Source organism: Odocoileus virginianus, chromosome 5 (genome assembly GCF_023699985.2).
Source record: "Odocoileus virginianus isolate 20LAN1187 ecotype Illinois chromosome 5, Ovbor_1.2, whole genome shotgun sequence".
Classification (NCBI taxonomy): domain Eukaryota; kingdom Metazoa; phylum Chordata; class Mammalia; order Artiodactyla; family Cervidae; genus Odocoileus; species Odocoileus virginianus.
This window is the reverse complement of record NC_069678.1, coordinates 24,172,705-24,184,441: the sequence shown is the minus strand read 5'-3', so window position 1 is coordinate 24,184,441 and position 11,737 is coordinate 24,172,705. Positions and strand designations below refer to the sequence as shown.

Below are 11,737 nucleotides of genomic sequence, written 5' to 3'. Positions count from 1 at the left end.
TTTCTTTCCCTGTTTTCCACCTCTGGGAAGGCAGGGGCAGTCTGCCAATTGGGTTTATCGTCATTCTCCCAAGAGCCTCATGTTATACAATTATGCCAAGCTTCAGACTGCCTGCAGTCAGGTTATCAGGCTACTCTCAACTCCTTGCTTTTTGGCAGATATAAGGCATCTGGCCATACTGGGCAAGGTCTTTAACTCTCAGCCTGCCCTGCTGAGGACAGCTAATGCTTAAGGCAAGAGTAAAGGAATTTGAAATTGACTTTGGCTCCAGAAATTCTGTTTAAGGGATGTCAGCAATTTATAAAATTTAGTCATTTTAAAATTAAGTTTACTTCTTTTGGGGGGTGCTAATCGGTAATCTCCTTTCTTTAACAATACTTTCAGCCTATTTTGATAGCCCTGTTCAGACTCCATTAATCATATGATATTGATGACTTCCCTACTTTTCAATGTCAAAGATGTTTCAAGGAAAGTCTGTCTCCCCAAGCACTTCCCTCTTACATTGTAAGCTACTTACTACTATGAAGACAGCTGTCAGATCAAATATGGGCTTTATTGTTCTGGCAATGAACACAGATATGGACTGGGCTGGTCTCACCTCCTGCAATAAGAATGGTGGAACAGTCTACACAAAATGGACAAAAACTGAAGCAAAAAGAGGAAATAGGAAAGTGAAAGCGTAGAAGTGTGGGATGAAGGGCCAGACAGGCAATGCATGAGGTCACAGGAAAAGGGATGTGTTCAATGAGCCAAGAAGACCTTTAGAAGGGGCTCATGGGCACAGACAGAGAACACACAGGACTGTTCTCTCCAGCAAGACAGAATAACTTAACAGAAATTTCTAGACTAAGATGGAGTCCAGGAAATTTGCTGAAGCTTGAATATCTATGGGATATTTCAACCTGGAACCAAGCAGTGGACCTAAGACTTCTACAAAATTTATGCTTCTTCCCTGAGAAGAGTGAGTCATAATAGCTTAGAGTAGGGATAGGAATAGAAAGAAAGAACAGTCTTGGAAGAGTTGGTTGGCCTATTAACTTGTGCCACCTAAAATAAATCCTGTAAGATGCTGTCACTACACCCCTCGATGTAGAGCCTCTTGTGTGTACTCTCTGTCCCACCATTGTTTTTACCCTTTAATAGGTTGACAACAGATATGTCCTGCATCACATAGGACACTGGACAGCAGGGGATCTCTAAAACAAGTGACAGGAAGCCCTCCTGTCCACAGGATGGTGACAGCAAAGATCTATGTAAATACTGCTTGTAAACTGGCATTGCCCAGACTCTTATTAGACAAGATTGATTCAATTTCCACTCCATTAATTGGGAATATCCATGGCCTCTGTAACATTTCTCAATTCCTAGAGGGCCTGGGAGTGGAAACTCTTGTAGTCACTTCCAGCTCTGAGTTCCCACTTATACTGAAAAGTTCATTTTAGGGATCAGCATTTTAGAGAGCATCTCATCATGTCAATATGTGATCCTACTTCCTAATCATATTGACCCAGATATTGAATTCAACCATTTCCCTTAACTTTCATCACCCTTCAATCAAGAAGCCAACAAAATGAATGAAACCATCACAGAGGCATTTGTGAGAATGGAAGCCTTTGTCAGAGTTTAGGCAATGTCAGGTTATACACAACAGACATGCAACTTAAGAGAATATATAAATGTAGAACTGAATCACTTTGCTGCATATTTGAAACTAATACAACATTGTAAATCAACTATATTTCAATTAAAAAAATTCTTTGATTGATATTTCTATTCCTAGAAGTCTCTCAGCCACTTCTCAGACTTGGCCTCCAATATTCCACCATATTGTGTTCCCCTTTTTTCTCTCAATCCCACATTCAAAATATTGTTCATTTCTAATGCAGAGAAGATCAGTTATCTCTTCTGTTGTTCTGGCTCTTACCAATCCATCTTATTAGGCACTCAACTTCTAAGAAGCAAGCTTAGATCACATACATAAACTATTCTACATTTCTGGTCAAAATATCACTTCAAAATTTATTAAGGAATTATATATTTACTGTCTCCTGTTTGCCACAAGTTCAAATGCACAAAGATGTTCCTATAACCTCTCTAATAATGCAGAACTAGAAAAACTTAAATTCCAACGAGCAGGGAACAGGCAAATTCATTATGATTGTGTCACTCAGTAAAGTAGTGTGTTCAGCAAGGATCACAAAATTTAACTCACAGGTATGACTCTTATGTACCAAAAACTCTGATTACTTAACCTCTAATTCCTCTGGTTTTGCTCCACTGTTTGGGGAGTGGGGTGCGCAGAGAGGGGGAAAATAACACATTTTCCATCTGCTTTAAAGTTTAATCTGCACTGATAATTTAGGTGGTTCTTGGTCTCCTTGGAGAAAAGGGTTAAATCTCTCACATGGTTTCACCTCCCTGACTTCTCTCATTAAGGAGGCATCTGGGGAAAGTGGGGTGCTGACATGTCCTTTTGGCAGCAAAACTGAGGTGCCCTGGAGCACAGTGTTGACTCCCTCCTCGTATCTGGAAGAGACCCAAGGCGGCTCTGCGTCTTGCTGCCATTCCCAGGTGCAGACGGCTGCTCCGCTGCTATAGCTCAATCTCATCTCTGGGCTTGGCCGAGCCCCCACGCTCTCCTTGGCTGACTAGACCCTGCTTCAGCTTCCTGATGGCTGAACACAGCTAAGTGGTTGTCTTAGGCCCCATCCAGCCCCTGGCCTGCATTCCAGCCCCAGACTTTGCTGCTGGCTTCCCTCGTTCAACCAGAACAAACCATTTCAGGCCCACTGCTTTCAACATTACAGGCGCACTGGAAATGGAGGGGTTTCCAAAAAGTGCCAACCCGACCCTTCTCTGGTCCAGTCTGACCACACAGTTCCTCATTGTAATCAGCCAGAACCACTCTGCTATGCACAGAAGTCTTCTCCTCAAATTCTAAACATATGGGGGAGGGGAGGGGTATGGGGGAGCTTCCTGGAGTTGCTTTGCTCCCTCCAGGCATAAAATGCATAGTAAATTAGGACCCACATTTAATTCTTTCACTTTCTTCTCTTCCTCTCTCCTCTCTGCCTCACCTCCCTCTGGGACAAAAAGAGTAACTTTGATTGGATTGGCCAAAAAGTTCATTTGGATGTTTTGTACCATCTTAAGGAAAAACCTAAACAAACTTTTTAGCCAACCCAATATTTTGCTTCCTTTTGTCTTAAACACAGCCCTGCATCAGTAGAGCAGAGAGCTTTGTGCTCTGCTATGGAGGACAGAAGAAGTATCTCCACCCCCCAGGAGGATTCTATAGCCCAGGTCATCCACATTTAGTTGTAATGAGCAAGAAAAGGCATCAGCCAAAGGAATAGCAAATTCTTTCTCCTGCAACACAATCCTATTCGCATGTCAGAAACTAAATATGACCTCAGTCTTACTCCTTACATGACTCCCATGCCAAGGAGGAAGATATCTTGGCCAAAGTGAGAAAGGTGAAGGCCAAGTACTCAGGAAGACAAAGGAGAAAAGTATGTCAATAATTTAAAACATATCTCTGTTATAGAGTCACCACTTAAAAATATGCTTATCAAGGTTTAATAATGTTATAACATATGAGTTATTCTGTGTTATTAGAAAGAAAGCAGGATAAAAAGTTATGAGAGAAATTAAATCACAATTGCATTGAAATGTATCTAAAGGAAAGTTCGAAAGGAAAGATAGCAAAATGTTAACAATGGTGATCTCTGAATAACCAAACTATCATCCCTAACTTCTGTTTTCCTGATTTTTCAAAATTTTCATAATGAAGAAATCTGGTTATAAACAAAAAAATTTAATTTAAACATTTCTCTGCAATTTATTCATTATTCAATCAATTTTTACTGAACACCTGCCACATTCCAGCTACTGCTCTAAATGCTGCGGGTCATGGGTACTGACATGACCCAGCCCCTCCTGAAGATGATCATGCTAAGTGAAGTTAGTCAGACACAGACAAATATCATATTATATCACTTATATGTAGAATCTAAAAAAAAAAATGATCTGAATGAAATTATTTACAAAACAGAAGCAGACAGGCTTAGAAAACAAAGTAAGCCCATGGCTCAAAAGTACCAAAGGGAAAAGCTGCCAGGGAGGGATAAATTGGGTTTGGGATCAAGATGTATGCACTACTATATTTAAATAGTTAATCAACAAGGACCCACTGTATAGCACAGGGAATTCTAATCAATATTCTATAGTAATCTAAATGAGAAAAGAATTTGAAAAAGAATAGATACATGTGATGTATAACTGAATCACTTTAGTGTGTACCTGAGACTAACCCAAGATTGTTAATCAATTATACTCCAATATAAAAAGAAAAACTTTTTAAGTCCCTGCTCTTGTGGAGTTTTACATTCTAACATGAAAGATGGGAGATGATGGTAGCACCAAAACAGACCAGTCAGGATTAAATGAATTACAGAACATCAGCACAAGAGACTACTACAATCAGTGTAACAAAATAGAAAATCAGTGAAACAAAATAGAAAGCCCAGAGATAAATCCACACACCTATGGACACCTTATCTTTGACAAAGGAGGCAAGAATATACAATGGAGAAAAGACAATCTTCCTAACACGTGGTGCTTGGAAAACTGGTCAACCACTTGTAAAAGAATGAAACTAGAACACTTTCTAACACCATACACAAAATAAACTCAAAATGGATTAAAGAGCTAAATGTAAGACCAGAAGCTATAAAACTCCTAGAGGAAAACATAGGCAAAACACTCTCCAACACAAATCACAGCAGGATCCTCTATGACTCGCCTCCTAGACTAATGGAAATAAAAGCAAAAATAAACAAATGAGACCTAATTAAACTTAAAAGCTTTTGCACAACAAAGGAAACTATAAGCAAGGTGAAAAGACAGCCTTCAGAATGGGAGAAAATAGTAAATGAAGCAAATGACAAAGAATTAATCTCAAAAATATACAAGCAACTCCTGCAGCTCAATTCCAGAAAAATAAGTGACCCAATCAAAAAGTGGGCCAAAGAGCTAAACAGACATTTCTCCAAAGAAGACATACAGGTGGCTAACAAACACATGAAAAGATGCTCAACATCACTCATTATTAGAGAAATGCAAATCAAAACCACAATGAGGTACCATTTCACGCCAGTCAGAATGGCTGCTATCAAAAAGTCTACAAACAATAAATGCTGGAGAGGGTGCAGAGAAAAAGGAACCCTCTTACACTGTTGGTGGGAATGCAAACTAGTACAGCCACTATGGAGAACAGTGTGGAGATTTCTTAAAGAACTGGAAAAAGAACTGGAACTTAAAGAACTGCCATACAACCCAGCAATCCCACTACTGGGCATCCACACTGAGGAAACCAGAATTGAAAGTGACACATGTACCCCAATGTTCATCGCAGCACTGTTTACAATAGTCAGGACACGGAAGCAACCTAGATGTCCATCAGCAGACGAATGGATAAGAAAGCTGTTGTACATATACACAATAGAATATTACTCAGCCATTAAAAAGAATGCATTTGAATCAGTTCTGATGAGGTGGATGAAACTGGAGCCTATTATACAGAGTGAAGTAAGTCCAATAGAAAAACACCAATACAGTATACTAATGCTTATATATGTAATTTAGAAATATGGTAATGATGACCCTATATGCAAGATAGCGAAAGAGACACAGATGTATAAAACAGTCTTTTGGACTCTGTGGGAGAAGGCGAGGGTGGTATGATTTGAGAGAATAGCATTGAAACATGTATATTATCATATGTGAAACAGATCGCCAGTCCAGGTTCAATGCATGAGACAGGGTGCTCAGGCCTGGTGCACTGGGATGACCCAGAGGGATGGGATGGGGAGGGAGGTTCAGGATGGGGAACACATGTACATTCATGGCTGATTCATGTCAGTGTTTGGCAAAAACCACTACAATATTGTAAAGTAATTAGCCTCCAATTAAAATAAATTAATTTTTTTTAAAAAGAGACTACTACACAGAGTACAGAATATACCATAGGATACTACACTATGTTCTACAATACACTATATTGTAATATACACTAGTATTATGCTATATCATGCAATATACACTAGTCTTATGCTATATAATATATAGAACATACTGATCTCATACTATATCTCTAAATTTCTATAGTTGTTTTTAGTCACTAAGTCAAGTCTGACTCTTTGTGACCCCATGGACTGTAGCCAGCCAGGCTCTTCTATCCATGGAATTTTCCCTGCAAGAACACTAGAGTAGGTTGCCATTTCCTTCCCTAGGGAATCTTCCCAACTCAGGGATCGAAACTGGGTCTCCTGTATTGGCAGGCAGATTCTTTACCACTGAGTCACTAGGAAAGACCTATCTCTCTAAATGTAGATAGATAAAATATATAGATAACATAGTAGGAAACTACAGATATATAATACACAAACAATACTATGCAACTCTTAACTATAACTAAGCAATAATCCAGAGAAATTAGAACAGTGTACAGAGCACACTGCACAAACAAGTCCTTGTTTGGGTGTATCTCTTTTGGAGGAATACTTAAGAAGCCAATTGTAGTGGTTGCTTGGGGGAGGAGTCAGAGAATTAAAGGATGAACTCGAAGGCAGACATGCTTGGTATATTTGGATTATTTAAGATGTGCTTTCAATGCTTATTTTCAAAAAAGAATAATTTAACATATTTTTAAAAAAAATATGTCCATAGGAACCATGCAGTTTGTTCCATCTCTTTGTAACAAATATTTAAAGATAATTTTAACAGATAAATTTCACTCTGTGAAGAGTGCCAATGTTCAGAGAAAGCTATATTTAGATAATGCAAAATATCCATTTAGTCTCTCAAATACAGAAAACTTTTGGACTCTTATCTTTGCAGAATATTTTTAGTCACGTCTGCCTACTATGCTAAAAAAGTTCTTGGGCAGGGAGGCAGGGATTCATTTTGGGGGGCTTGAAAAATAGGAACATGGAACTGGAGAGGACTCTGTGGGACATGAAATGCAAACCCCAAAGCAAGAATCCTGTAACATGCAGTCCTCTATTCTTCAGATGAAGGCCACCAGAAGCTCCCTCGCTCCTGAGGCAACCCAGCCTATCTGGGAGTAGCTCAAGTTACCACGAATGCCCTTCAGACATTAGGTAGAAATCTGCTATCACCAACTGAGTTATATCTGATAACTGGCCTGTCCACCCTCTCTGGCACCACCTCTCAGAAATCTGCCAGTTTTTCTGGATGCAAGCCCAGTGTCGCAGTCTGTCTTAGGCTTACATTACATGCTTAGCACATGTGAGCTCAGTTGTTTGGTCAGTACTCTTTGTGACCCCACGGATTGCAGCCCGCCAGGCTCCTCTGCCCAGGGAATTTTCCATAAAAGAATACTGGAGTGGGTTGCCATTTCCTCCTCCAGGGGATCTTCCTGACCCAGGGACAGAGCCTGTATCTCTTGTGGTTCCTGCATTAGCAGGCATATTCTTTACCAACTGTGCCACCAGGGAATCCCACATCTTAGGATTTTCACTGACAACCATGAAGGCCAGACCCCAGGTCCTGGGGGGTAGATGCACACTTTCTCCTTTGAAGTGCTTTATGCAAGGAGCACACAGTAGGTGCCCAAGTTTTGTTGCACTGAATCAAGAGCTCTCGATGTCCCATTTGCCCTCTGGACTTTTAAGCAAATAGCTCAGCTGTGCAGAAAAAGGACACCCTGAAGCAGTGGGACCCTCCCAACTACAAGGATGAAGAGGGTGTGACAGACGGGAAAACAGATACTTTTCACTCTCCTTGTGCGGCAGGGCCACTCACGGGGCATCCTCAGCAGGCCCGGCCACACCAGGTGTCGTGGTTAATGCTCCTCAGCTGTGCAACAGAACCCACAAGTATGATCTGCCTTCATCCTTATCTAATCACTTTATGGGGCATTAAGCTGCCTTTGGCTGAACCGGTTGCCAGCTGCAACAACACTCCAGGAGAGGACACTGTCCCCTCTCATGATAAAGCGCGTCACACTCACAGAGCCCATCTATATGTAGCGCTGCTCAAGAGCTTATATAATTTATCTTAGGCTCATCCTCCCTCTCCTCTCTGGGGCGTGGAATTACACCCACTCAGCTGGAGGCAATTGCTTTTTGATGGTGCCTGTGCTAAAGCATTATTAGGATAAAGTTAGTGAATCTTTTCCCCTTGGCAATGTAACTCTCTCAAGGTGAAATACAGACAGCGAGTTATAGATAGAACTTTAAGGCAACAGTCCCCCAGTTTGTAAAAGCTAATAAGCCCAGTTTACCTACAAACAGTGGTTACCTTGTTGGCGGGATCAGCCTCCATCCGTGGAAAGATGCAGAGCCTTCTGGTAACCAAAGGCATCTCAAACGTGTTTTTGCTTGAAGGGGTAATTGCGGTGTGCCTCTCCTCATCCTCACCCTCTTATCCACTTGCTCTGCTTTGCTGCCGGTACATGTTCATTCTGCAACTCCTGGCAGCTGCTCCTCACCACAGTAGGATTCCAGCAGGTGAGGAATGTATATTATGCAAACTGTGGCAACGAGAAGCACCAACATTTCCTGTACCCTGTGAAAACCAGTGAGCACAGTCTTTGCAACAAGTCCCTGCGTAAGAACACTGCGAGTCCCAGGAATTCCGAGCCATGCGCCTTGACAGCGAGGGGCAGTGTGGCAAAGCACCTAATCACACTATTATGGGAGCCAGCCTGGATTCGGATCCTGGTTCCAAGTCTTAACTAAATGTTTTAACCTGAGAAAATCACGGAAGCCCTCTGTTACCTCAGTTTCCCCATCTGTAAAATGGGGGAAATATCTCAAAAAGCAGTTATGGAGGTTAAATGAGTTAATACAAGTAAGGTGCTTAGAATTGTGCCTGGCACAGAATAAACCCTAAATACACATTAGCTTGTCAGGAAGACAATTTCATCTAAGCCAAAGTGGTTATCACTTACAAGTCCGTGATACCCAAAGTTCTAAATCCGGGGCAGACCTCTCCTGAGTGGCTAATGGAACGTCTCCTGCGGACTTCTCCAAGGCGTCTCAAACTCAGCATATCCAACGCCAAGCTCAGGATCGTTCCCCACCCAATCTGCATTCTCTCCAATGCTCTCTGCCTCTAGTTCAGCACCAGCGTTCATCCTGCAGGGCAAGCTGAGACCCCAGCCTCTCCCTCAGTCTCCACACCCCCAAATCCAAGCTTTCTTCCAGGCTCTCATGGAGACCACGCCAGCCCCTCCCAGGCTAGTGTTTCCTCACCCTCTCTTGACCCTCTCCAGTCTCTTCTCCAGGCAGCAGCCAGGGCAAGCGTCTGCTGCTTCATCACAGAGCTGCTCTTATCACACAGACACCCTGCCCCAAATCCTTCAGCCTCTCCCATCAGCTCTTAGCATAAAAGTTCTTGTAAGGCCTTCCATGGTCTGGACCTGACTACCTCTCCAGCTTTGCCTTGTACTTTTTTCTTGCTCTTTGGGCTTCTTTCAAATCCTTGAACACATGTGCCGTTCAATCCCAGAAACTTTATACTTGCTTGTCCCTAAATCCTACTTAACTCTTGCATATCCTTCAAATCACAGCCTAGGTGCTTTCTTGAACTTCTGGTTAAAGAGAGGCTTCTTTGTCACATGTTCTCAAAGAACTATGCACCTTTCTGTCAAAGCTGTGCTTCTAATTAGAGGTACATTTCTTGTGATTATTTGAATAACATCTATCTTCTCAATAAATCAAAAACCCCACAAGAACAGGGATTTATGACAGTAGCCAGCCCATGGTAGGTCTCAGTAATTATTTTTAGAATTAGCCAATAAAAGACGTTTACTTAGTGCTTTCCATACATCATATCATTTAGCCTTCATGCAAACCTTTGAAGTATGATTTTCCTGTTTTAACAGATGAGGATACTGAGACTGAGAAAGTAGGTAATTTGTTCAGAATCATGCAGAGAACAAATAGATGAACTTAAATCCAAGTATTCAGACTTAAATACCTCTTCCCACATTTACTTTTGATAGCTTCTCTTAAGTAGTCCTTTTGCATAGCTCAGAATCTTTGGTTAGGGAGCTCTTCATGTCTGCACCGAGATGTTGAACTGGTCTACACCAGAAGCCTATGTACCTCACTCACATCACCGGCCATGCTTCTAACAGCTCCACCATGCGTGCACGTCCTGGCCCAGAGAGGGAGAAAACTCCTGCTAAATGGAAGGCGGGGCCTCAGCTAATCCTGAGTAATCTCCCACAGCACACTCCAACGCGGACCATCAGCACCCAGGCATCACCACTTTACCTCATTAGCCAGACACCAACCAGGAAGACAGCAAACAACTTTTTGTATTTCAAACCAAGTGAATTTGATGCCAGGAATTTGTTACGCAAGGGACAAAAGAGACTGATTGGCCAACCTGGGGACAGGGTGGCACCCAGAGGTCAGCAACAGCAGGAAGCCATTGCCATCCCCAGGCCATTAGGATCAAGGGAGCAGGAGCCTTACTGGAGGGCAGGGGCCCAGGTCATCATGAGTGTGGATGGGGAGAAATATCTTGGTGTGCAAGGAAGGATAACGCCACCCCCTCTTCCAAAGATGTCCACATTCTAATTGCCAGAAACTGTAAGTATGTTACCTTACAGGACAAAAGGGACTTTGCAGCAGTGAGTAGGAAAGGCTCTTCAGGAGAAGAGGGTATGCTAGATTACTCGGGTGGACCAGTGTCATCTCTAGGATCCTCATAAGAGGGAGTCGAGGGTCAGAGTCAGAGAAGGCAATGTGACCACAGAAGGACAGGTCAGAGTGATGTGGTCACAGCCCAGGAAGGTGGCAGCCACTGGAAAGGAAGCAGCTTCCCCTAGAGCATCCAGAAGGAGGGCAGCCCTGCTGACATCTTGATTTTGGCCCCATAAGACTTATTCCAAACTTTTGATCTCCAGAACTAAAAGGTAATAAACATGTCATTTAAGTCAGTAAGTGTGTGGTAACCTCTTAAAGCAGCAACTGGAAACTGAGACACTTGGCTTGTCCCTTCTTCCCACACTTCAGTCCTTCCACTGGCTGAAACTGACAGGAAGCCAAGTGAAAAGAAAGTCAGGGAGACACGGTCTGCAGGGAAGGACCAGGAGAGGATCTGGGGAAACCTGCTGAGGATCACTGCAGTCACTTTACCACTCCTGTGAGAAGCTCATGCCGTAACGGACATCTGAAATTCATTCTTCTGAATCTCATTTTAAAATTCTATGAATATAAATCATCCTGTTGAGTTTGTTCTAATCTATGTGGGGGGAATGACTGGCATATTAAAATCTCTGCAGCATCAGGAACATGTGTATAATAAAAACAAGGTTTACTCTCTTTTGACTTATTCAAATTCATCATTAATTATTAGAACCAAGGAACCACATCTGGTCAGGGAGTAATTTTAATGAGATGGTCTGGTAATTTTATGGACTCCATTTGATTTTTCTTATTTTATGAGCATGTAAATCAAAACAGATGACATCACCTTATCTTTCTCAACTGCACCAGTAATGGAACACAATCTATAAAATGAACATATTCCATAAAAACCAAGCACTCCCCAGGTTATCGTGGGTGCAGCTGCTGCCCACTGCTCCCTTCTTTGAGCCATTCCCCTGATGTGACTTGGCATCCCATCTCCATCAGCTCTGTGGTTGAAAAAAAAATGGGTCATTGCACTGTGACAAAAGGACATTCACTGCAAATAC

The 11,737-nt window shown here is 42.1% G+C and overlaps 1 long non-coding RNA gene across 1 annotated transcript; it reads left to right on the top strand.

Moving 5' to 3' along the window:
• The first annotated feature begins 10,498 nt into the window (after positions 1-10,498).
• LOC139035045 (uncharacterized) lies at positions 10,499-11,363 on the top strand. Its single transcript, XR_011487555.1, has 2 exons — positions 10,499-10,628; positions 11,055-11,363. It is a non-coding gene; the product is annotated as an uncharacterized lncRNA (long non-coding RNA).
• Positions 11,364-11,737: the final 374 nt, after the last annotated feature.